This window comes from Macaca fascicularis, chromosome 14 (assembly GCF_037993035.2).
Source record: "Macaca fascicularis isolate 582-1 chromosome 14, T2T-MFA8v1.1".
Classification (NCBI taxonomy): domain Eukaryota; kingdom Metazoa; phylum Chordata; class Mammalia; order Primates; family Cercopithecidae; genus Macaca; species Macaca fascicularis.
The window spans coordinates 73,377,051-73,403,386 of NC_088388.1; the positions used below are offsets into that span (position 1 = coordinate 73,377,051).

At 41.4% G+C, this 26,336-nt stretch overlaps 1 long non-coding RNA gene across 1 annotated transcript; it reads right to left on the bottom strand.

Moving 5' to 3' along the window:
• Positions 1 to 7,385: 7,385 nt before the first annotated feature.
• Positions 7,386 to 23,573, bottom strand: LOC123568728 (uncharacterized). The gene is made up of 3 exons (XR_006692214.3): positions 23,324 to 23,573; positions 21,622 to 21,795; positions 7,386 to 7,551 (listed from the first exon to the last, which is right to left on the bottom strand). It is a non-coding gene; the product is annotated as an uncharacterized lncRNA (long non-coding RNA).
• Between the last annotated feature and the right edge of the window lie 2,763 nt (positions 23,574 to 26,336).

Below are 26,336 nucleotides of genomic sequence, written 5' to 3' on the forward strand. Positions count from 1 at the left end.
GAATCATGCCTACAAGATCTAGAAAATAGCTTCAAAAAGGCAAGTCTTAAGAATCACTGGCCGTAAAGAGAAGGTAGAGGAAGAGATGGGATAGAAAGTTTATTCAAAGGGATAATAACAGAGAACTTCCCAAACCTAGAGAAATCTATCAATATCCAAGTACAAGTACCCAAAGGAGACTACTTCAAGGCATTTAATAATCAAACTCCTGAAGGTCAGTGATAAAGAAAGGATCCAAAAAGCAGCAAGAGAAAAATAAATAATGTACAATGGAGCCACAATACAACTGGCAGCAGACTTTTCAGTGGAAACCTTACAGTCCAGGAGAGAATGGCATGACATATCTAAAGTGCTGAAGAAAAAAACCTTTTACCCTAGAATAGTATATCTGGTGAAAATATCCTAAAAGCATGAAGGAGAAATAAAGAGTTTGCCAGACAAGCAAAAGCTAAGGGATTTCATCAACACCAGACCTATGCTACAAGAAACGCTGAAGGAAGTACATCAATCAGAAAGAAAAGGATATTAATGAGCAATAAGAAATCATCTGAAGGTACAAAACTCACTGGTAATAGTAAGCACAAAGAAAAACATGGAATATCATAACACTGTAATTGTGTGTGAACTGCTCTTATCCTAAGCAGAAAGAGTAGAAGATGAACCAATAAAAATAATAACTGCAACAACTTTTCAAGACATAGACAATACAATAAGACATAAAGAGAAACAACAAAAAAGTTTAAAAGTGGGGAGATGAAGTTAAAGTGTAGAGTTTTTGTTAGTGTTCTTTTTGCTTGTTTGTTTATGCAATCAGTGTTAAGTTGTCATCAGTTTAAAATAATGGGTTATAAGATAGTGTTTGAAAGCCTCAGGGTAACCTCAAATCAAAGAACATACAGTGGATACATAAAAAATAAAATGCAAGAAATTAAATCATACCACCAGAGAAAATCACCTTCACTAAAAGGAAGACAGGGAGGAAGGAAAGAAGGAAGATAAAACTACAAACAATCAGAAACAAATAACAAAACGGCAGGAGCAAGTCCTCACTTATCAATAATAACATTGAGTATAAATGGACTAAACTCTCCAACAAAAGACACAGAGTGGCTAAGTGGTTAAAAAAAGAAAAAAAAAACCATCTGTTGCTTATAAGGAACACACTTTACCTATAAAGATATACATGGACCAGGGGTGTCCAATCTTTTGGCTTCCCTGGGCCACATTGGAAGAAGAATTGTCTTGGGCCACATATAAAATACACTAGTGCAAATGATAGTTGATGAGCTAAAAATAAATTACAAAGAAGACCTCATAATGTTTTAAGAAAGTTTATGAATTTGTGTTAGGCCACATTCAAAACCATTCTGGGCCACATGTGGCCCTTGGGCCGTGGGTTGGACAAGCTTGATATAGACCGAAACTAAAGGGATGGAAAAAGATAACTTATGTAAATGGAAACAGAAAAAGGGCAAGAGTAGCTACATTTATGTCAGGCAAAATAGACTTCAAGACAAAAACTGTAAGAGGAGACAAGGAAGCTCTCTGTAAAACAATAAAGGGGTCAATTCAGCAAGAGGATATAACAATTGTAATTATACATGCACCCAACACTGAAGCACTCAGATATATAAAGCAAATATTAGTAGAGCTAAAGAGAGAGATAGACCCCAATACAATAATAGCTGGAGACTTTAACACCCTGCTTGCAGCATTGAACAGATTTTCTAGACAGAAAATCAACAGAGAAACATCAGATTTAACCTGCACTATAGACCAAATGGACCCAATGAATATTTATAGACCGTTTCATCCAATGGCTAAAAAATACACATTCTCCTCCTCAGCACATGGATCATTCTCAAGGATAGACCATATGTTAGGTCACAAAACAAGTCTTAAAACATTTAAAAAAATAAAATTAAGCATCTTCTCTAATCACAATGGAATAAAACTAGAAATCAATAATGAGGAATTTTGGAAACTGTATAAACACATGGAAATTAAACTGTACGCTCCTGAATGACCAATGGATCAATGAAGAAATTAAGACGAAAATTGAAAATTTCATGACACAAATAGTAATGTAAACATGACATACCAAAACCTTTGGGATACGGTAAAAGCAACACTAAGAGGGAAGTTTATAGCTATAAGGACTTATATCAAAAAAGGACTAAAGATCAGAGATGAAGTAATTGAAATTGAAATGAAGAAAACAATACAAAAGATCAACAAAACAAAAGGTGGGTTTTTTGAAAACATAAACAAAATTAACAAACCTTTAACCAGACTAAGAAAAAGAGAAGATCTAAATAAATAAAATTAGAGATAAAAAAGGGGACATTACAACTGATGCTGCAGAAATTCAAAGGATCATTAGTAGATACTATGAGAAACCATATACCAATAAATTGGAAAATCTAGAAGAAATGATTAAGTTTCTAGACACATACCTACCAAGATTGAACCATAGAAATTCAAAACTTGAGCATACCAATAACAAGTACCGAGGCTGAAGCCATAATAGATCTTCCAGCAAAGAAAAACCCACAACTCATTAACTTCACTGCTGAATTCTACCAAACATTTAAAGAGAACTAATACCAATCCTACTGTGTTCTGACAGATAGAGGAGGGAATACTTCCAAATTCATTCTGTGAGGCCAGTATTACCCTGATACCAAAACCAGACAAAGACACATCAAAAATAAAAATAAATAAAAAGCTACAGGCCAATATCACTGATGAATATTGATGCATAAATCCTCAGCAAAACACTGGCAAATCAAATTCAATGACACATCAAAAAGATCATTTATCATGACCACGTGGGATTTACCCTAGGGATGCAAGGATGGTCCAATACATGCAAATAAATCAATGTGGTACATCATATCAACAGAATGAAGGACAGAAACCATATGATCATTTCAATTGATGGTGAAAAAGCATTTGGTAAAAATAAAAAACTCTCAAAAACTGGATATAGAAGAAACATACCTCAACATAATAAAAGCCATATACAACAGACTTGCTGCTTATATCAAACTGAATGGGGAAAAACTGAAAATCTTTCCTCTAAGATCTGCAACAGGACAAGGATGCCCACTTTCACCACTGTTATTCAACATAGTACTGAACGTCTTGGTTAAAGCAATCAGACAAGAGAAAGAAATAAAGGACATCCAAATTTGGAAAGGAAGAAGTCAAATTACCCTTATTTGCAGATGATATGATCTTTTATTTGGAAAAACATAAAGACTCCACCAAAAAATTATTAGAACTGATAAACAAATACAGTAAAGTTGCAGGATACAAAATCAACATACAAAAATTGATAGCATTTCTATATGCCAACAGTGAACAATCTGAAAAAGAAATCAAGAAAGTAATCCCATTTACAATAGCTACAAATAAAATTAAATATCTAGGAATTAATCAAAGAAGTGAAATACTGTTGCAATGAAAACTATATAACATTGATGCAAGAAATGGGAGAAAACACCAAAAAATGGAAAGATATTTCATGTTCATGGATTGGAAGAATCAGTATTGTTAAAATGTCCATACTGCCCAAAGCAATTTTACAGATGCAATGCAATCCCTATCAAAATACCAATGCCATTCTTCACAGAAATAGAAAAAAAAAAAAATCTAAAATGTATATGGAGCCACAAAAGACCCAGAATAGCCAATGCTATCCTAAGTAAAAAGAACAAAACTTGGAGGAATCACATTACCTGACTTCAAATTATACTACAGAGCTATAGTAACCAAAGTGGGATGATACTGTAATGAAAGAGATACATAGACCAGTGGAACAGCATAGAAAACCCAGAAATAAATCCATACATCTACAGTAAACTCATTTTTGACAAAGGTGCCAAGAACATACATTGGGGAAAGGACACTTTGTTCAATAAATAGTGCTGGGAAAACTGGATATCCATTTGCAGAACAATGAAACTAGACTCCTATCTCTCATAACATACAAAATCAAATCAAAATGGATTAAAGACTTAAATCTAAGACCTCAAACTATGAAACTGTTAAAAGAAAATATTGAGGAAACTCTCCAGAACATTGAAGGGGCAAAGATTTCTTGAGTAATACCCCACGAGCACAGGCAACCAAAGTAAAAATGCACAAATGGGATCACATCAAGTTGAAAAGCTTCTGCACAACAAAGGGAACAATCAATGAAGAGACAATCCCATTGAATGAACCCCATTCTGTGGGTTGTCTCTTTGCAAACTATCTGTCTGACAAAGGATTAATAACCAGAATATACAAGAAGCTCAAATAACTCTATAGGAAAAAGTCTAATCATCTGATTTAAAATGGGCAAAAGATCTGGATAGATACTTATAAAGGAAAGACATACAAATGGCAAACAGGTTTATGAAGAGGGGCTCAACACAATTGATCATCAGATAAATGCAGATCAAAACTACAATGAGATATTATCTCACCCCAGTTAAAGCGGATTTTATCCAAAAGACAGGCAATAACAAATGCTGGTGAGGATGTGGGGAAAAGGGAACCCTTGTACACTGTTGGTAGGAATGTAGATTAGTACAACTACTATGGAGAACAGTTTGGAGTTTCCTCAGAAAACTAAAAATAGAGCTATTATATAATCCAGCAATCACACTCCTAGGTCTGTTATCTAAAAGAAAGGAAATCATATAATGAAGCAATACCTGCACTCTCGTGTTTATTGAAGCACTACGCACAATAGCCAAAATGTGGAAGTAGCCCAAGTGTCCGTCAACAGATGAATGGATAAAGAAAATGTGGTACATAACACAATGGAGTACTATTCAGCCATAAAAAAGAACGAGATCCTATTATTTGCAGCAACATGGATAGAACTTAAGGTCGTTATGTTAGGTGAAATAAGCCAGGTACAGAAAGACAAACATCACATGTTCTCACTTATGTGTGGAATCTAAAAATTAAAACAATTGAACTTAAGGAGATAGCAAATAGAAGGATGGTTACTAGAGGCTGGAAAGGGTAGTTGAGGGTAGAGGGGAGGGAACTGGGGATGGTTAGGGGGTATGAAAAACAGAAAGAATGAGTAAGGCCTAGTATTTGCTAGCACAACAGGTAAAAAATAATGTAATTTAGTAAATTACATTACACAGTAAATTACAATAGTAAAAAATAATGTAATTGTACATTTTAAAATAGCTAAAAGAGTATAATTGGATTGTTTGTAACACAAAGGATAATGCTTGAGGTGATGGATACCCCATTTACCCTGATGTAATTATTACACATTTCATGTCTGTATCAAAATATCTCATGTACCCAATAAATACATATACTTATATATATACTTATATATATTCATATATACTTATGTTTATATACATATAAATATTCATATAAGTATATATAAACACAAATATATAAAAATGTGTAATATATAAAAATAAGTATATATAAAATATATATCTACTATGTACCCACAAAATTTAAAAATTAAAATTAAATTTTAAAAATCTGCAGGTATCTTTCTTTTCTGAGACAGGGAATTGCTTTGTCACCCAGTCTGGAGTGTAATGGCACCGTCTTGGCTCACTGCAGCCTTGAACTCCCAGGCTCAAATGATCCTCCTGCCTCAGGCTCCCAAGTAGCGAGGACTACAGGCAAGCCACACCACACCTAGCTAATAAAAAAATCTATAGTTTTTGGTGAAAGAAGTCAGACACAAGAGTACATACTATATAATTCCATTGATATGAACTTTTAGAACATTGATATGAATAGGCAAAACTAACCTATAGTGATAGAAATCAGATGGGTGGTTGCCTGGGGTGAAAGGGAGGGGAAATTGATTGCAAATAGGCATAAAGAAACTGTCTAGGGTAATGGAAATATTCTATATCAATAACTGATTGGAGCAGTGGTTACACAGATATATACATTTGTTAAACCTCCTCAAAGTATGCACTGAAAGTGTGTACATTTTGCTGTATGCAAATACACCTCAGTACCTCAGGAAAGTTAATTAAGAAGACTTTATCTTTTTGTGTGTGTTTTTAAAAATTTTTTCTTTTTGTTTTCTTTTTGGGAAGACTTCATCTTTTTTTTTTTTTTTTTTTTTTTTTTTGGAGACAGAGTCTCGCTCTTTTGCCAGGCTGGAGTGCAATGGCAATGACCTTAGCTCACTGCAACCTCCGCCTCCTGGGTTCAAGCGATTCTCCTGCCTCAGCCTTCCAAGTATCTGGGACTACAGGCGCGTGCCACCACGTCCAGCTGATTTTTGTATTTCTAGTAGTGACAGGGTTTCACCATGTTGGCCAGTATGGTCTCGATGTCTTGACCTCATGATCCATCTGCCTCGGCCTCCCAAAGTGCTGGGATTACAGGCATGAGCCGCCACGCCAGGCTGACTTTATCTCTTAATAAAATAATCTATTTAACTTGATGCATAACTTTTAAATATTTAGACTTATCACATGTGGGCCCTACTGTATTTCCACCCTGGGCCCCATCTAATGCCTTGGTTTCTGGCGGGAGTAGGTAAATGACAGATACTGGTGCCATTTACAGAGATGAGGAAAGTCCAGGAGGATTAGGCTTGGTCGGGGTAAGGCTGGTATTCAGCTGGTGCATTCCAGGAGTGCAATACTGATTTAAAACAAACAAACAAACAAACAAAAAACGCTGCTGCTCTGAGCCTTCTTGCCACCAAGCCACCTGGCCTTCACCCTGGGATCCTCAGATCCTCCCACTCTCCAGCAACTAAATGATTAATACCTGGCACATCACTGGCACCATAATGGGTCTTCAGGATGCTGATCCAAATCCAGGGGGACTTGCTAGTGCCTGTAACCCTCAATATTTTAAACGTCACCGCTGATAGAATTGGGGAAGGAAGCATGTGAATCCAAGGTTTATGGATAGAAGTTGAAAGGGGAGGTCTGAGCTGGAGATGGAGCTTGTTGACTCTTGCTGCCTGTGGAATCAAGCCCAAACTCCATTAGGTTGGCCCTGCAGTTCCCTTAGGTTATCATTCAGCTTCCATGTGGCTCCCTCCAGCTCCCTGCCAGGATGCCTGATCACTGTGTGTTCCGGCACCCACTATTCCCTCTACCTGGAATGCCCTTTCATGTCTTCTCCACTGGCCACCCTCCTCCTTGTTTTTCAGGGCCATCTCACATGTCTCTGCCTCCTGAGGCCTCCCACCCTGTTTTCCACGGCTCCTCCAAACAGAGGAGAGCACCCTGCCTTGTGCATCTCTGTTTAGATCCCTGCTTTCTGCACTAGGCTGTGAATTCCTCCAGGTCAGGGACAGGGGCTGGTGGCTCTCTGGGCCAAGCAAGGCCCCGGCATGGAGCAGTTCCAGTAAATCTTAAAGGACTAGATGGTGAGGCAGCATCCTGACTGGATTTACTACAGCCCCACCCTCACTCCATGAATTCTGTGCATGTGGAAGTCACAAATTTAGACAAACTAAACTTGGTCTTCTTGAAAGAATAGGTTCTTTAACAGCAAAGACCACTCTTTCCACATCACTTCTTGCTCCTTCACAGCCTGAAAAAAAGCACACAAATGAAAAGCAAGGGTGAGCCTGGTCAGGTAGAATGGAATTTCAGCTTGGAGTCTTGTGAGCTGGGTGACCTCGGAGAAGTTGCTTCCCTTTTCTGAGCCTCAGATTTTTCAGGTAAGAGAATGAAAATAACAGTACCTACTTCACGAAATAATGTGTATAAAAGTGTGTCAGGGAGAGGGGAGAGGGAGAATGAGGGTTATTGTTTAATAGATACAGAGGTTCAGTTATATTTTATATGAAAAAATATTCTGGAGATGAATAGTAGTGACAGTTCATAGCAATGTGGATATACTGAATCCCACTGAACTGTACACTTAAAAAGGTTACAATGATACATTTTATGTTGTGTATATTTTACCACAAGAAAAATAAATAAATATGCTGAATGAAAGATCTTCCCTCATTGTCCCCTCTCCAAAAAGGGTTCAGCATGGTTCCAGGTACACAGCAGATGATCCATACGTCTGAGTTTCCTTCTTCCTCCCTTCTGGATTTCTCTCCACCTGGGTTCCAGGGCCATGGCCAAGAGGCAGGATGAGGGAGAGCAGGACGGGTGTCAGGAGCGGAAGTGATTAAATGTTGAACGAGGATATGGTGTTTGTGGGGTCAAAGCCAGGACTGCCCTCTGGAAAGGCCAGGCATGAGGAGGCGAGTTGCCTCCCTGCCTGAAAGGAAGAAGGATGTCCGGGGGTCAGGGATGACACTAGTGTTTTTGGCCGTGGGAGAGAAGTAAGATATCTAAATTAAGGAAGAAAGGCAAGCGGGAGTTGCAGGATGTCTATATTGGCCTATGTTGCAAAAATAAATGCATCTAGAAATAAATACATACGTAAATAAATAAGTACAGATTTTTTTTAAAGCGCTCAACTCCACCTTCTTGCTCTACTTCACCAAGGACAAGGGTAGCATAATAAGCTGAGAAGGGAAACAAAGAGATTGTAGATTCCGGCTGCTATGGGGAAATTACAAATGAGGTCTGACGCTATCTTTGTTTCTTTTTCATTATGAAAAATACCTTGCCTGACATGGGCACCCTGCCACTATTGGGAAAACTGTGAGAATCCAGTTTGTTCCCAAAACACTGCCATGGGGAGCTGAGGTCACAAGGGAACATTGCTTTTCCCCAAGGCAGCTGTGACCAAAAATAAATAAATAAAGGAATAAATGATAAATAAACAATGTCCTGGAAGAAACACTGAAGTGGGTATCAGGGCACATGGCTTCTGGCCTGGTGTGTTCACATCCTAGCTGGGTGACCAGGGACAAGTCACCTTCCCTCTCTGTACTTCAGCTGTTTCATCTGCAGAATGAGGGGAGCCACCAGATGACCTCTGAGGGTGCTTCCATCTCAGATAATATCTCTAATACTCATGATTCTAGGATATACTCTTTTCAAGTCCTTGAGAGAACAACAATGGGAGTTGGTGAGGAAAGAAAATGCTGAGCTGGATGGTGGAACTGAATGTCTCAGAGTTGGAAGAGAATCTGAGAGATCACCCAGCCCAACCATCCGTCCATCCATCCATTTATCCATCTACCCATTCAGTATTCCTACTTGAGCCTGGCTCTGTGTAGGGAAGTAAGGACCAAAAATGGATCAGACTCATTCCTTACCTTCATGGAGCTCTCTATCTAGGGAACCTGGGGGTGAGGCAGGAAGGTAACTGAGTGATTATGTTACCAAGGACTATGAACTGGGGTCTGAACATGCAGGGTATGGTAGGGGTGCAGTGTGGGTGAAACCTGCTCAGCTTGAGGAGGCCAGGAGAGGCTTCCAGATAAAGAATCTACTCAATAACTAGAAGCTCTTCAGGCAGAGAAAGGGAGAAACAGCAGAACAGCATTTGCACAAGTTCTGCTGTATGATGAAGTCATTCCAATCCCAGGGCACCAATGTCCTGCCTTACAGCAATTCAGGTAAACACATCCCAGCATTTTGGAAATGATTAGATCAGAGTTTCTCAGACCTGGGACTATAAACCCCTCAAGGTTAATAAATAAATATATTGTGAGGAGCCTGAATTGTGTCTATGAAAACTTTTAAATGTTATGTTTCATTTTGATGGTAATCCAAACAAAATCAGCATGTTCTGAATTGTCTGGAAGGCTACCACCTGCCATGGCATTTGGGCACTGACTTTGTGTTTCTGATCACTTTGAAGCCAGATAGTGCTACGTTAATTGTTTTAGCCCAACCAAGGAAAATAGAGGTGAACTTCATGGAAATGATACTTCTATGCCAAGTAAAAGTCAAATGGGGACTTGGTGCACTGTCAAAATGAAGACTTTCCAGGAGTTTGACCAGAGAAGCACGATGGGAGCTGCCTGCAGTCTACAGTGCTCTGAGTGTGCTGTACTCAAAAAGACCTGTGCCATAGCAGTCTGCCCCATACTCAGGTTTTAAATGGCAATTTAACTTCAGTAAAACATCTTCTGGCATACTAAGTTAGAATGTTTGTTTGAATTTTATAGGGTTAGTAATTGTGTTTATTTTCCATTTGTCTTGGATTAGAGTTATAGAACAGCTATTAGCATAAGGAATTTATACTGAGTTTTGTGCTCAGTATAAATTCAAGTGATATTAAAATAATAAAATTCAACTGGTATTAAAATATACAAGTGGTATTAAAATAATTTAAGTCGGTCAGGTGCGGTGGTTCACGCCTATAATCCCAGCATTTTGGGAGGCCAAGATGGGCGGATCACCAGAGGTCAGGAGTTCGAGACTAGCCTGACCAACATGGAGAAACCCCATCTCTACTAAAAATACAAAAATTAGCTGGATGTGGTGGCGCATGTCTGTAATCCCAGCTACTCGGGAGGCTGAGGCAGAAGAATTGCTTGAACCCAGGAGGCGGAGGTTGCGGTGAGCTGAGATTGTGCCATTGCACTCCAGCCTGGGCAATAAGAGTGAAACTCCGTCTTAAAAAAAAAACAAATTTAAGTCAACTTTGGGGTGAATCTGTAAGAATTTTGAACAGGGGCATCTCCATTACTTGAGTTTGAGAACATTCTGTTAGTTGCTTGATTAGCAATCCTCATTGTTTAGAAGATCTTCCTTAAGTTTAATGGGAGTCCTTCTTGCTGCCACCTTAGGCCAAAATTACCTCCAAAAAGAAGAACCATAACCTATTATCATATAGCTTAAAAAAAAAAAAAAGGCGCACAGGGCCCCTAGGAGGTAATTGCGTCTTCCAGGGTTAGGCACAGCTGACGTGTACTTTACCACTTTCCACTGCCTCTCCTGCAGCCATGTGGTTGATACTTTAGCAGGGTTCACTGAACAACTTGGGTAAAGTTCTTAATCTCTCCAAGATCCAGTTTACTAATCTGTAAAACAGTCATGCTAATAATACTTTACCTCTCAGGGTTGTTGTGAAGATCGAATGGGTAAATGCTGGGATACAACAATAATAATTCCAGGCCAGGCGAGGTGGTTCCTGCCTGTAATCCCAACACTTTGGGAGACCAGTGCAGGAGGATCACTTGAACACAGGAGTTAAAGACAAGCCTGGGCAACATAATGAGACCCTGTCTCTACAAAAAAAAAATTTTTTTTTAATTAGCTAAGCTTTGTGTCACTTGTCTGTTGTCCTAGCCACTCAGGAGGCCGAGGAGGGAGAATTGCTTGAACCCAGGAATTCGAGGCTCCAGTGAACTATGATCATACTACTGCACTCCAGCCTGGGTGACAGAGCAAGACCATCCATCTTTTAAAAAAAAAAAAAAAATTAGAATAGTTACCATTAACACTAAATACATTTCCTACTTTCTTTCATTTAATCCTCCCAGTAAGTCTACACAGACATAGTCTATCCCAATTTTATAGCTCAAGAAACAAGCTTAGAGAGGTGCAGGGAGTTTGTCAGATAACTGAACTGAGATTCAAACCTAACTCTCAAACATGCTAACTGCCTTTGCTGTGACCATTGCACACGCGTTACTCATGCCCTGCCAGCTTCACCTGTGAAAATCTTGCCTGCCTTTTAACACCCTTACCAGAATTAAGCTCTCCTCCTGTGTGTTCATTCATACCTTTTGCTTAGCCTCTTGGATTGCAGGAATTTAATCTAGCTCTGCCTGATACAGGGTCAATTTACCCAGGACACACCCTTTTCAGGGGGCAAGGGATGAAGGCTAATTATCAGAGGTCTGGGAACAATCAAATGAGTCCCCACCCAGTGAAGTCACCCACATCCAGAGCCTCTTCCCTGAAAACCCCCACCACTCCTTTTCCTTGGCCAGATCCCCAGGGGCTCACTTGGGTGTTTGTTAAATTGAATGAATTGAATGGAGCCAAGAGATCTGGCCTCCAACCCCTGTCCTGCAACTACAGTGTCTGATTTGAACAAGTGATTTTGCCTCACTGGGCCCCATGCTCTGGAAAGTGGGGTGGGGGGATGTGTGGATTGGGTGCTTGGTGAAGTCCTACCAATCTTTAACATTCTACGTCTCAAAAGCTGTAGCAAAACATCAGCATGAGACTTGTGGCCAGATTAAGTTTCTTGGAACAGGGTACTTCCTGAGATTATTTTAGTGTATGTTCATACATTGTAGCAAGAAGGGGGAAAATGGATATTGAAAACAAAATTTACCATTCAATTGATATTGAAAACAAAATTTATGTTTGTCTTCCAGGGAATCTCATATTCATCAGCAGAGACAAGATTGTTTTTTTCTAAAAAACACCATAATCAGCTTTTTTGTATGTGGAAAGTGGGCCTTTCTCCCTCACCCTCCTTTTGGTGTAATTAAATTTTTTTGTGATTCCATTTTATCTCCTTTGTTAGCTTATCAGCTAGAACGCTTTGTTTTGTTATTTTAGTGATTACTTTAGGGTTTAGTATACATCTTTAACTTTCACAGTCTAGGTGAGATTATGCCATTTCATGTAAGAATTGTAAAACAGGATACTTCCATTTCTCTTCTCCAGCCCTTTGTGTTTATGCTGTCACACATTTTATTTTTGTTAAATAGTTAATTTTCTGTTATGGAAATATAAGTAATAAGAATTCTCTTATATTTACCCAGATAGGTAGCATTTCTGGTGATTTTATTTTTTTTCCTTTTTTGACACATTCTCATTCTGTTGTCCAGGCTAAAGTACAGGCTGGAGTGCAGTGGGGCAGTCACAGCTCACTGCAGCCTTGAACTCCTAGGCTCAAGCAATCCTCCCACCTCAGCCTCCAGAGTATGTAGGACCACAGAGATGTGCCACCATGCCCAGCTAGTTTTTAAAATTTTTTTTGTAGAGACAGAGTCTTGCTATGTCGCTCAGGCTTGTTTCAAACTCCTGGGCTCAAGTAATCCTCCTGCCTCAGCCTCCAAAAGTGCTGAGATTACAGGTGTGGGCCACAGCACCTGGCTTCTGGTGTTCTTCATTCCTCTGTATAGATTCGTATTTCTGTCTGGTATCATTTTACTTCTTGCAGAAGAACTCCCTTTAGCATTTCTTACAAAGTTTGTCTCCTGGTGATGAATACTTTTAGTTTTTATATGTCTGAAAACTACTGTTTTGATTTCTTCAAATGATATTTCCATAGAAACATCATTTTAAGTATAGAGTTCTAGACTCACAAGTGGTTTTTTGTTGTTGTTGTTGTTCAATATCCTAAAGATATTGCTGCACTGTCTTCTCACTTGCATTGTTTCCAACAAGAAATCAGTTGTCATCATTTGTTCCTTTGTAAGTAACGCCTTTCTCCTCTGGCTGCTCTCAAGGTAGTCATTTGCTGTATAACACACTGCATATACAGTGGGGATTCCATAAAATTATAATGGAGCTGAAAAATTTCTATCACCTTGTGAAAATTTTCTATCACTTTTTTTTTTTTTTGAGACGGAGTCTCGCTCTGTCGCCCAGGCTGGAGCGCAGTGGCGCGATCTCGGCTCACTGCAAGCTCCGCCTCCCGGGTTCACGCCATTCTCCTGCCTCAGCCTCCCGAGTAGCTGGGACTACAGGCGCCCACAACCGCGCCCGGCTAATTTTTTGTATTTTTAGTAGAGACGGGGTTTCACCGTGGTCTCGATCTCCTGACCTTGTGATCCGCCCGCCTCGGCCTCCCAAAGTGCTGGGATTACAGGCGTGAGCCACCGCGCCCGGCCAATTTTCTATCACTTTATCCTATCAATTATATGGTGTCATGGCCATCATAATATTGTAGCACAATTACTTTAAAAAAAATGAATTTAGAGTAACCTAAGTGTACAGCACTTAAAAAGCCTATAGTAGTAATGTCCTAGGCCTTCCTATTTACTCACCACTCTTTTACTGACTCACCTAGAGCAACTTTCATTTCTGCAAGCTCCATTCTTGATAAGTGACCTATATAGGTATACCATTTTTAAATCTTTTTCTTGAGACAGGGTCTTGCTATGTTGCCCAGGTGGTCTTGAACTCTTGAGCTCAAGCAATCCTCCTGCCTGAGCTTCCTGAGTAGCTGGGATTATAGGCATGCACCACTGTACCTGGCTCCATTTTTTAATATTTTACATATTTTATGTGGTACTTTTACTATACCTTTTCTATGTTTAGCTATATTTAGATACACAAATACTTACCTTTCTATTACAGTTGGCTACAGTATTCAGTACAGTAACATACTGTGCAGCTCTATGGCCTAGGAGCAATAGAAATAACACGTCGTAGAGATGTGTAGTAGGCTATAGCATCTGGGTTTGTATAAGTATGCTCTATGATATTTATGCAACAAGGAAATCACCTGATAACACATTTCTTAGACTGTATCCCCAGATTTAAGTAACGCATGATTGTATTTTCTCTTTATCACTGATTTTAATAATTTGGCTGTGATGTGACTGGCACAGTTTTCTTCATGTTCCTTGTGCTTGGTGTTTGTTGAACTTTTTGTTCCATGGGTTTATAATTTTAATCACATTTGGAAAAATTTCAGCTGTTATTTCTTCAAATATCTCTTCTGTTGCCCTCTTTCTCTTCTTTGGGGACTCCTATTACATGTATATTAGACTGATTGAAGTTGTCTTTTTTTTTTTTTTTTTTTGAGACAGAATCTTACCCTGTTGCCCAGTACAGTGGCATGATTTCGGCTCACTGCAACCTCTGCCTCCTGGGTTCAAGTGATTCTCCTGTCTCAGCCTCCCGACAGGCCTGGGATTACAGGCCTGTGCCACCGTGCCTGGCTAATTTTTGTAATTTTGGTAGAGACGGAGTTGTGCCATGTTGGCCAGGCTGGTCTCGAACTCCTGGCCTCAAGCAATCCACCCATTCCGGCCTCCCAAAGTGCTGGGATTACAGATGTGAGCCACTGCACCCAGCACATTAATAATATTCTTAATTCATTTTTATTTCTGTATTTCTTTTTTGTATAGCTTATATTGCTATAATTTTAAATTAACTAATCTTTTCTTCTGCTGGGCTTAATCTGCTATTAATCCCACCAATGTGCCAGCGTAGACATTGAGGTTTTCATTTGTAAAAGTTTGATTTGTATCTCCTTTATGTTTTCCATGTTTCTATTTAACTTTTGAACATATGGAATAAAGTTATAATAACTATTTTCAGGTCCTTCTCTGATAATTCTAACATCTGTGTCAGTTCTGGCTCAATTTCAATTGGCAGATTATTCTCATTTTGAGTTATGGTTTCCTGCCTCTTTGCATGTCTCCTAACCTTTAATTAGATGTCAGACACTGTGATTTCTGCCTTATTGAGTGCTGGATATTTTTTAATTTCTATAAATAATCTTCAGCTTTGTTTTGGGGCACAGTTTGAAACAGTCTGATCCTCTTGGGTGTTGCCTTTATGATTTTTAAGGTGGGTCTGGAGTCGTGCCCATTCTAGGGATAATTATTTGCACTACTGAGCCAATACCTTCCTGATTCTCCATCCAGTGCCCCGTGAAACATGCTTTTCCAGTCTGGCTGGTGGGAAGAGACACTATTCCTGGATAGTGCTGAGTATTATCACCTCTAGTCCTTCAGGATGGTTCTTTCCCTGGCCTTGATAGTTTCCTCACACATACACGCTGATCATTAATCAACTGAAAGACTCAAGTAAGATCTTCTGAAGGTCTCTGGAGTTCTGTTTGAGTGAAGTTCTCTCTCCTCTCTGTATGATGCCTTGTGAATTATTGTTGCATGTTACTACTGATGAATAAGTAAGAGTATTTGTTAACACGTATTGAGCAGTTACAATTTCCAAATGAGGAAACTAAGCCAAGAGAAGTTAATTAATTTGTCAAAGGTCGTTACAAGAGAGGGTCTGTCTCTAAGCACCCATATCTTTAATCATTAAACTGTACTGCTTTATCATATATTTAATGTGGCATTATTTCCTTATCTTTAGGATAAGCTGCTATTAAATTTATGGTCTGGTTTATAATCAATGGCAGGTTAGAATAGAGAAAACTTCATGATTTAAAAAACTGAGCACAGAGAATAAGAGAATATGAGATCAAATGTGTCACTTAACAATAAGTATCACTAACATTTATCAAGCACTTAAGCACTTATTCAGACCAGATGTTTTTTTGAATGCTCTGCATTGCACCACGTATTTGTTATTAGTCTGTTCTTGCTGTAAAGGAATGCCTGAGACTGGGTAATTTATAAAGAAAAGTGGTTTATGTAGGGTCTTGGCTCTGCAGGCTGTACAGAAAGCATGGTGTTAGCATCTGCTCCTAGTAAGGGCCTCAGGAAGCCTTCAATCATGGCAGAGGGTGAAGGAGGAGTAAGCATATCACATGGCGACAGCAGGAGCAACAGAGAGAAAGGGGATGTCCTAGACTCTTTTAAATAACCAGATCTCACATGAACTAACTGAGGGAGAATGCACTTATCACCAAGGGGATGGTGCTAAATGATTCATGAGGGATCGGTCCCCATGATCCAGTAACCTCCCACTAGGTCCCACCTCCAATATTGGGAGTCATATTTCAACATGCAATTTGGAGGAGACAAACATCCAAACCACATCACTGCTATAATCCCAGTAGTTTGGGAGGCCGAGGCAGGTGGATCACCTGAGGTCAGGAGTTTGAGACCAACCTGGCCAACATGGAGAAACCCCATCTCTACTAATAATACAAAAATTTGCCGGGCGCAGTGGCTCATACCTGTAATCACAGCACTTTGGGAGGCCAAGGTGGGCAGATCACGAGGTCAAGAGATCGAGACCATCCTGGCCAACATGGTGAAACTCCATCTCTACTAAAAAATACAAAAATTAGCTGGGCGTGGTGGCGTGCACCTGTAATCCCAGCTACTTGGGAGGCTGAGGCAGAATTGCTTGAACCCGGGAGGCAGAGGTTGCAGTGAGCGGAGATCACGCCACTGCTCTCCAGCTGGGTGACAAAGCGAGACTTCGTCTCAAAACAAAAAAAAAAAAAAAAGGAAAAAAAAAATTAGCTGGGCATGGTGGCACATGCCTGTAATCCCAGCTACTCGGGAGGTTGAGGCAGGAGAATCACTTGAACCCAGAAAGTGGAGGTTGCAGTGAGCCAAGATCATACCACTGCACTCCAGCCTGAGCAACAAGAGTGAAAGTCTGTCTCAAAAAAAAAAAAAAAAATACAGCTGTGATAAGTGCTGTGACACAAGAAACAGCAGGAGATTATAGGAATGCAGAGGGAGGCACCTAATCCAACTGGAGTAGTCACGACATGGCAAAGTGCTCCAAAGAGAAGATTCCTGAACTGAATGTTAAAAGACATGGGAAGTTAGGCATTGGGAGGCGGCTAGGGGCAAAAGAGATCATGGAGCTCAAAGCGCAAAGTAACGAGAGAGTCTGGAGTGGTATAAACTAAGAAAAGAAAAATAATGTGATCACATACATGTGCTCCAGTGTTCAAATACTTTATGGTGCAGCCAGCAATGAATTGGCTGTCAAAGCCGATTGTGTTTATGTCAATAATTTGAAATCTGCCATGGTAGGAATATTTACGCCATGGAAATCAGTAAAGCTACAAATGAGGGTCTTTTTCCCTCAGAGATTTACCAGCACCGCTGGTCCCAGGCTATAAACATCTGAAGATGACTTTTTTTTTGTTTTGTTTTGTTTTGAGCCCGAGTCTTGCTCTGTCACCCAGGCTGGAGTGCAGTGGAGTGATCTCAGCTCACTGCAAGCTCCGCCTCCCGGATTGAGGCAATTCTCCTGCCTCAGCCTCCTGAGTAGCTGGGACTACAGGCGCCCGCCACCATGCCTGGCTAATTTTTTGTACATTTTTTTAATAGAGATGGGATTTCACTGTGTTGCCCAGGCTGGTGAGTAGCTCCTGAGCTCAGTCGATTTGCCTGCCTCTGCCTCCCAAACTGTTGGGATTATGGGCATGAGCCACCACACCCAGCCCAAGATGACTTTTATATCTTCTCCTGATGTTGTCTTATAGAGGCTAAAATATCTTTATTATAAAATTTCTCTTGCAGATTGTTTCTGGCCTTGAATTATTTTTCCCTGAAATTTCATTCACTCCACAAACCTATCCACATGGTGCCATGTTTGTGGTGGTTGCTGCAGATATGACCCCACCAGGAAGTCATGGCACCTGCTATCATATACTCCCAGGAACCCAGGGCCAGTGTTCTTGTTCTCCATATGAACTTTGTAGGGCATTTCACCAGGAACTTTAAAGTAGCCAGATGGCTATCAGGAAAGAAAGTTTCCTTAGCCTGTGGCATTGTTTTTTTTTTTTTTTTTTTTAATTGAATAATCCATTAACATTGATGGAGTCATAGCTGGCTCCAGGGTGCCTCCCGTCCGGCTCCCACAGGAGGTTACAATAGGAGTTGGCAAACTTTCCAAAGTACTCCATCAAGTCCATGTGTAACTATTCTCCCATTCAAATTTTCTTCACCCTGCAGTGGTGGGTTCAGACTATCTTCACTATCAACAATTGTTTATCAAGTAGCCACTGAGCTAAGCTAAGATGACTAAGAAGACATGCTTGTCCTTGAGGGAAGCCAGGACCCATTCATAAATAAAAATAAAAACAAAAATAAATAAGAATAGTACTTAGAGCATCATAAAAGTGGGAGGAACTATTTAATGCCTCCATTCTGTGTGCTGTATTTTCACTTTCTTGATGGTGTCCTTTAAAGCACATAAGTTTTTAATTTTGATAATGTCCAGTTTATTTTTTCTTTTGTTTTAACTTTTTGTGTCGTATCTATGAAATATATATATATATATATATAGTTTTATACAATTGCTTTTCCAATCATTTAATAAAGGAGAAGAAATACACTGTCTTTTATAATTACATAATTACCTTTACTGGTACTCTTTGCTTTTTCATTTGAATCTGAATTACCATATAGGGTCAGTTGCTTTCAGTTTGGAGAACTTTCTTTAGCATGTCTCATAAGGCAGGTCTACTAGCAAAAAATTATCTCATCTTTCTTTATTCCACCTTCATTTCTGAAAGATATTTTTGCTGGATATAACTTCCTTATTGACAGATTTTTTTAATTTTGGTACTTTGAATATATCATCCACTGTTTTCTAATGTCTTTTTTTTTTTTTTGAGACAGGGTCTCACTCTGTCACCCAGACTGGAGTACAGTGGTGTGATCACAGCTCACTGCAGGCTCAACATCCCAAGCTCAAGCAATCCTCTCACCTCAGGCTCTGGAATAGCTGGGACAACAGGTTGCACCACCACACTGGGCTAATTTTTTTATATTTCATAGAGACAAAGTCTCACTACGTTTCCCAGGGTGATCTCGAACTCCTGGGCTCAAGTGACCCTCCTGCCAAAGCCTCCGAAAATGCTGGGATTACAGGTGTGAGCCACCATGCCTGGCCAGTTATTTCTTGTAAGGAGTCATCTGCTGATCTTACTGAGGTTCTCTTGTATGTGATAAGTCATTTGCTCTTGCTACTTTCACAATTAATCTTTGTCTTTCAGCGTTTTTGCCACGATATATAAGTGTGCACCTCTTTGTTTTTATCCTACTTGGAATTCATTCCAAGTATATGAATGAATTCCATGAAGATCAATACTTTTCATTCAATTTGGGAAGCTTTCAGCTAGTATTTCTTCAAACCTTTTTTTCGGTTCCTTTCTCTCTTCTCCATTTTTGTTTTTGTTGTTGTTGGTTGGTTGCTTGTTTGTTTGTTTTTAGATGGAGTCTTGCTTTGTTTCTTTGTTTGTTTTAGGATGGAGTCTTGCTCTGTTACCCAGGCAGGAGTGCAGTGGCACGATCTCATCTCACTGCAACCTCTGCTTCCTGGGTTCAAGCAATTCTCCTGCCTCAGCCTCCTGACTAGCTGGGACTACAGACATGCGCCACCATGCCTGGCTAATTTTTGTGTTTTTAGTAGAGACAGGGTTTCACCATGTTGGCCAGGCTAGCCTTGAACTCCTGACCTCAAATGATCCACCCGCCTCAGCCTCCCAAAGTGCTGGGATTACATTTGTGAGCCACTGCACCTGGCCATCTCTTCTCCTTTTGAAACTACCATCACTTAATGGTGACCCCACATTCTCTGAGGCTGTTCATTTTTTTATTCTTCTTTCTCTCTGTTCTTCAGATTGCGTAATCTCTATTGATCTATCTTCAGATTTGCTGATTCTTTCTCCTGCCAGTTTAGACCTACTGTTGAGCTACTCTAGTGAATTTTTCATTTTGGTTATTGTACTTTTCAGTTCCAGAACTTCCATTTTGTTATTTTTTTCTATCTCCTTATTGACATTTTTCATTAGATATGACATTATCACTGTCACATGCGTCAATTTGAAGAAACCACCAAACAGGCTTTGTGTGACCAACAAGGCCGTTTATTTCACCTGGGTGCACCTCTAAAAGTATTAAAGCAGCAGCAGCCACCACATGCAGACATGAGGACTATGCTAAAACAGTAAGGTCAAGTTGTTTGGACAGAAAGACTACAGGGCATGGTCCCGGCTCTTGTGTAAGAATCTGACCACACAGGCCTGCACTTCGGCTGTGTGTAATGAAAAAGGTTGGGATGAGTTAGGGAGAGCTAGTGTGGGAGCAGCTTTTGGGGTTGTTTTTTGAGGAATGGAAAGGGGAGAGGGGAAAGAATTTAGGATTTATGGGGTCAGCTAGGTTTATCTAGGACAGAATAATCGGTTGTGGAGGGAGGTATTGAGGATAGGAGAGTATATGGGTTTGGCACCAGGGGGTGGATAGGCAAGGCAATTTGGTTGATAAGCACAGATCCTGAACTAACCTGTAAGACTTGTCTGGTTTTTGGACAGGTAAAATGGGGAATTGTAAGGAAAGTTTATAGGCTTTAAAAGGCCATGCTGTAATAGGCAAGTGATAACAGGCTTTAATCCTTTTAAAGCATGCTGTGGAATGGGATATTGGCATTGAGTGGGGTAAGGGTGATTAGATTTTAATGAGATGGTAAGGGGTGCATGATTGGTCACCAAGGAGGGAGTAGAGGTGTCCCATACCTGCGGATTAAGGTGGGGTGATACAAGGGGAGGATGTGAAGGAGGCTTTGAACTGGGGAAAAGGGTGGCAATGAGGTGTGGCTGTAGCCTAGGAATAGTCAGGGAAGCAGACAATTTAGTTAAAATGTCTTGACATGACCAGGCACGGTGGCTTACACCAGCACTTTGGGAGGCCGAGGCGGGCGGATCACAAGGTCAGGAGATCAAGACCATCCTGGCTAACACGGTGAAACCCCATCTCTACTAAAAATACAAAAAATTAGCCAGGCATGGTGGCGGGCGCCTGTAGTCCCAGCTGCTCAGGAAGCTGAGGCAGGAGAATGGCATGAACTTGGGAGGCAGAGCTTGCAGTGAGCTGAGATCTCGCCACGGCACTCCAGCCTGGAAGACAGAGCAAGACTCTGTCTCAAATAAAATAAAATAAAATGTCTCAACATAATAAGGGAACTGGGCAGGTGGGGATAACTAAAAAGGGGTGCATAAAAGAATGTTGTCCAAGTTGGCACCAGAGTTGGGGAGTTTTAAGAGGTTTAGAAGCCTGGCCGTTAATACCCACAACATTTATGGAGGCAAGGGAAACACGCCCCTGAAAAGAAAGTAATGTGGAGTGGGTAGCTTCCATTTTAATTTAGAAGGGGATGGACTTACCCTCCACTGTAAGAGTTACCCAAAGCATCTGTGATGGTCCTGTAGGCTTCCAAGATGACTGGGCAGCGTCAGTGTTCAGCCGCTAAGCCAACAAGATCTGGGAGTCAGTCAGAGTTCCAGGGGCCCTGGGAGTGGCTGCCAGGTGAGCTGGACAGTCTGATTTCCAGGGTGGTCCTGCACAGATGGGACACGGCTTAGGAGGAATCCTGGGCTGTGGGCATTCCTTGACCCAGTGGCCAGATTTCTGGCACTTGAAGCAAGATCCTGGGGGAGGCAGTCCTGGAGGAATGCCTGGCTGCTGCAGTTCAGGCATTTTGAAGTTATTGTGTGCTGGAGACATGGCTGAGGTTTCTCTCACAGTGGAGGCAAGTAATTGCAACTCAGAAATACGTTGCTAGTTGGCTGCCTCTACTCTATTATTGTACACCTTGAAGGTGAGGTTAATTACGTCCTGTTGTGGGGTTTGAGGGCCGGAATCTAATTTTTGGAGATTTTTCTAGTGTCAGGAGCGGGTTGGGTAATAAAATGCATATTGAGAATAAGACGGCTTTCTGGCCCTTCTGGGTCTAGAATGGTAATGCATCTAAGGGTTGTTGCCAAACAAGCCATGAACTGGATTGAGTTCTTATATTTGATTAAAAAAAAGAGCCTAAATGCTAACTGATCTGGGAGAGGTCAGATAAAGAAAAAGGAGCATTAACCTTGGCTATGCCTTCAGCTCCAGCCACCTCTCTAAGAGGAGATTGTTGGGCAGATGGGGGAGGGCTAGTCGCAGAATGAAACTGTAAGCCAGACTGGGTGTGAGGAGGGGAGGTAATAGAAGGGTTATAGGGTGGGGGAGCAGAGGCTGAAGAAGAGTTGGAACCTGGCTCGGCCTGGCAAGGAGCAGCCTGGGAAGGAGGGGAGAGGTCAGATGGGTCTGTAGAAAAGGAGGATTCACAGGACTCAGAGTTTGGGGTGGAGACTGAAGGAACAGACAGGAGAGAAAGAAGAAAGATTTGGGACGAGTCGCATTGGGACCAGACACTAGGGAGGGACAAATGTGTAAAAGAATGCCTGGACATCAGGCACCTCAGACCATTTGCCCATTTTTTGACAAAAATTATGCAGATCTTGTGAAATGGAGAAATCAAAAGTGTCGTTTTCTGGCTATTTAGAACCATTATCGAGTTTGTACTGGGGTCAAGCAGTATTGCAGAAGAAAATAAGGCATTTAGGTCTTAGGTGAGGTGTGAGTTGAAGAGGTTTTAAGTTCTTGAGAACACAGGCTAAGGGAGAAGAAGGGGGAATGGAGGGTGAAAGATTGCCCATAGTGAAGGAGGTAAGTTTAAAGAGAAAGGTAGAGACATGGAGAAGGGGGCTGGTGAGCAGCCTTGGGCGGCAATGTGGGTGAGCAGCCAAAGCAGGTGTCCCCACAATTGACTTGCCACTAAGGGAATGTGGGTGAATGACCAAGGCAGGCGTCCCCACAGTGATCAGACACCAATGGAGTGTGGGTAAATAAACAGGCAGGTGTCCCCACAGTGATTAAACACCAAGAGAAGACTGTCTTCCCAAGGCTGTGACTGGCGCTGGAGTTTTGGGTCCATGGATAAAATGTGTCTCCTTGTCACTACTAGAGAGGAAAAAGAACTGGAATTGGAAGGACGGGGAGATTGAAGGGTAGCGAGAGAGGCTGGAGAAGAGTGAGAAGACCGCTTACCTGATTTGAAATTGGTGAGATGTTCGTTGGGCTGATTCGTCTGAGGACCTGAGGTGGTAGGTGGATCTCCTCAAGGAGTGAGGACAAGGACAGGGGACTGGTCTCCAGAAGAAGTCCTCGTGTCCCAGGTCTTCGGCACCAAATGTCATGCGCGTCTGTGTGAACAGACCACCAAACAGGCTTTGTGTGAGCAACAAGGCTGTTTATTTCACCAGGGTGCAGGCAGGCTGAGTCTGAAAAGAGAGTCAGCGAAGGGAGATGGGGCGGGGCTGTTTTATAGGATTTGGGTAGGTAGTGAAAAATTACAATCAAAGGGGGTTTTTCTCTTACAGGCAGGGGCGGGGGTCACAAGGTGCTCAGTGGGGGAGCTTCTGAGCCAGAAGAAGGAATTTCACAAGGTTAATCGCTCAGTTAAGGTGGGGCAGAAACAAATCACAATGGTGGAATGTCATCAGTTAAGACAGGAACCGGCCATTTTCACTTCTTTTGTGATTCTTCACTTCCTTCAGGCCATCTGGATGTATACGTGCAGGTCACAGGGGATATGATGGTTTAGCATGGGCTCAGAGGCCTGACAATCATCTTATCTTTCTTTACTACTTTAAGCATGTTTATTTTTCTTCAAGATCTTTGAACATTGAATGCATGAACATAATGGTAGCTTTGAAGTCTTTATTAAATCTGACCTCAGAGCCCTCTCACAGGCAGCTCCTGTTGCCTACATTTTTCCCTGTGGGCTGATCACACTTTTCAGTTTCTCTGCATGTCTCATAATTTTTTGGTGAAAACTAGATGCTTTCAGTGACATAACTGCTGTAGGCACTGATTCCCTTCTCCCTCTGTGGGGCTTGTTTTTGTTGTTTGCTTAGTGATTTGGCCAGAATATTTTAGTGAATTCTAATTCCCCCACAGTGTGAAGCCTCTAGTGCCACTCCTCAAAGGATACAGCCTTAGGTATGTGCCCAGTTACCCTTGAATAACAGGGGTTTCAGCAAGACTCTGTCTCTTTTCCTGACCTGTTAAACTGTCTGCCTCATTTGGTATCACACCAAGCTTTTAGGCTGTACCAGTTGCTGGCTGATTGCTCATTTATGCCCTGAAGCATAAATGGTGCTGCAGTCTGATTTAATTAAATCCAAATCTCTGCAGGAGTAAATTTTGAAGCTAGTCTTTGAGGTTTGTTCAAACCCCAGGAAGTCTCTTTTTGTTCTTTCCCTGGTTCTCTCAGATAAAATAGCAGGCCTATGGCTTAGCTTGTTGCTATCAAGAATTACCATCCTCCTGCTAACTGCTTACCCCCAAAATTTGTGTTGTTGTCAAGAGCACCCTAGACTTGAACTTCTCACACTTAGTTTCAAGTAAAGCCAGTCCCTTTGGGAAGATCTTCAGAGATTTCTGTTCTTATACACTGCCTCTCCTCCTGGGCAAAATCTCTGAGCCATGGCTTCAGACTCTGGGTGGAGGTGATAGCCTCTGGTCTTCTAGGCTTGCTGCTTCCTGAATGGAACCTCCTCTCTATGAGCAAGGTGGAGTGAGGGTGATCAGAGTCCCCATATCCTCAGCCTGCTGCATCTGGGGAGGGGCCTCTTTTTATGAGTGAGGACTGGGTGGAAGAAGAGAGCCCCTGACCTCTTGGCTGCATTTGCCAGGAATTTAGCTTCTGCAACTCAGAGCTGGAAATGATGAAAAATGCTGGTGACCTGTTCCTCGTGGTAATATACTGTATCCCTTTACTTGGAGCTGAGGGAAGTGGGAGCCCCATCTTCCTGGCCACACCTTCTGGATGGAGCTTCCATCACTCTAAGTTGAAGGCAGGGCAGGGAGCAATGAGAAATGGAGGGGGTCATGGCTCAAGTGCCACAAATTCTTGTTATTATTACTGAGATTTAGTAGATTTTCTTGAATAAGCATTTCTTCATTTGTTGTATGTCTTGGGACAATTCACAGAGACTTTATTTGCTTTTCCTTTTCTTTTTCATTGTTTTAAATTTAAAATTATAGTGAAAATAGAGACAGGGTCTCACTATGTTGCCCAGGCTGGTCTCAAACTCCTGGGTTCAAGTGATCCTCCCACCTCAGCCTCCCAAAGTTCTGGGATTACAGGCATGAGCCACCACGACTGGCCAATTTGTGGAGACTTTAAATGACTGCTTAATAATTTTTACCAGTTAAGGTTTTTCATTGGGGAATGGGTCTGTGGGGGCTCCTTACTCCACTATTCCAGAAACAGAACCTCTTTCATTTAACATGTAAAATGTACTTTCCACCCTTTTCTACTGTCTTCTTTTTCCTAGGAAGCTGAAATGTATGGGCTACATCAATAAGGCTCCATGCCTTCAGGCTTCCAGTTGCCAATAAATGCCCCAGTAGGAGACTGGAGGGAGGGAGGAGGATGAGATCAGAGTGTTTATTCCCTTGGCTCCCTTCAGTTGTGCAGCCTTCTTTGAATGACTCCTTGTCATTTCCAATTGCCATTCCCTTCCCTGTCTCTTCTGGCTAGAAGTAGTTACTTCACTACCACTTTCAACTCCCCTACACATTACTTATACCTTTGTGTAAGGGAAGTGGCTGCACTTTGGTCAGGAATAAGCCAAGGCAGCCTTCTGGCGCAGTGTGACTCAAGCAGGTTTGGAGTGCAGACACACAACTCCTCACGTTGTGTAGCCATGCCACATGAGGCGCTTTAGGCAACCACTCACGTGTGCTCGTGCTTGACAGAGCCACTATTGTTTGTAAAAGGTATAACTACCCAGCTGACGCTATACATATGGCTTGTGCCCATGGCTTATGCCCATGACTTGTACCGAGGCTGGCGCCCAAGCTCGCTCATGCCCAGAGAGACAGAGAAAATGCCATGTCAAAACTTGCTATGATTCCTTGAGTGTTCTTTCAGCTGGCCACCATTTGTCCACCGACTCCTCTCAGACCTCAGTTAGAACATGACAATTGGCATCATGAACATGATCCCAGAGTGAGTGAGTCTTTGGTCCCCACTGATTCCAGGTCAGCCATG